This window comes from Chrysochloris asiatica, unplaced genomic scaffold (assembly GCF_000296735.1).
Source record: "Chrysochloris asiatica unplaced genomic scaffold, ChrAsi1.0 scaffold00067, whole genome shotgun sequence".
NCBI lineage: Eukaryota > Metazoa > Chordata > Mammalia > Afrosoricida > Chrysochloridae > Chrysochloris > Chrysochloris asiatica.
This window is the reverse complement of record NW_006408585.1, coordinates 8,565,828-8,567,166: the sequence shown is the minus strand read 5'-3', so window position 1 is coordinate 8,567,166 and position 1,339 is coordinate 8,565,828.

Here is a 1,339-nt window from a genome sequence, read left to right as displayed (position 1 = left end):
CAGGGTCGCTATGGGTCGAAATCGACTCGACAGCACTTAACAACAACAACAATAACAACATCATGAACATATATCCCAAAATTCTCAAGAAAATCCTAGACAATAGAATTCAATAACATATAAAAAAAAGTAATACATCATGACCAAGTGGGATTCATGCCAGGGATGCTAGGATGATTCAATATGAGAAAAACAATCAATGTAATCCAGCATATAAATAAGATACAGGAAAAGAACCACATGGTCATATCAATTGTTGCATAAAAGGCATTTGACAAAATCCAACATCCATTCCTCAGCAAAGTAAGGATTGAAGGGAAATTCATCAGCATAATTAAAAGCATATATACAAATTCAATACTCAACATTACTCTCAGTGGAGAGAAACTGAAAGCATTCCCTTTGTGAACAGGAAACAGACAGTGGTGTCCTTTATCACCACTCCTATTCAATATTGTGCAGGAAGTCTTAGCCAGAGCTATAAGGCAAGAAAAGAATATTGCACTGGTAGCATAGTGGTTATGAGGTGGACTGCCAACCTCAAGGTCAGCAGTTTGAAACTACCAGTTATTCTGTGGGAGGAAGATGAGGTTTTCTGCTCCCATAAAGATTTATAGCCTTAGAAACCCTCTACAGGGTCACTATGAGTTGGAACTGACTCCAAGGCACATAACCAACCAACTGACCAAAATGGCAAAGAAGAAATAAAACTCTCTTTATTTGTAGATGATGTGATCCTATACATAGAAAAATCCCAAAGACTCAGCAAGAATTATTGGAATTCATTGAAAGATTCAGCAAAGTAGCAGGGTACAAGATCAATATACAAAAATCAGTTGGCAAGACAAGAAGCTGGTTCTTTGAAAGGATTAACAAAATTGACAGACCATTGGAAACCTAACAAAAGAAAAGAGGGAGAAGACACAAATAACACATATTAGAAACCACATGGGCGATGCCACAACAGAACCAAAGGAAATCAAAAAGATAATAACAGAATACTATGAAGAGTTGTACTCCAAAAAATTTGAAAACTTAGAAGAGATGGATAAATTTTTATATAAACACAACCTACCTAAAATTATACACAGTGAAGTAGAAAACCTGAACAGACCCATAACAAAAGAAGAAATTGATCAGGTCATCAAAAGACTCCCAAACAAAACAAGTCCTGGCCCAGATGGCTTCACTGGTGAGTTCTACCAAACATTCAGGGAAGAGCTATCGCCAATTCTACTCAAATTATTCCAGAAGATAGAGGAGGATGGAAAACTTCCTAATACATTTTATGAAGCAAGCATAACCCTCATACCAAGACCAGGGAAGAATGTCACTAAGA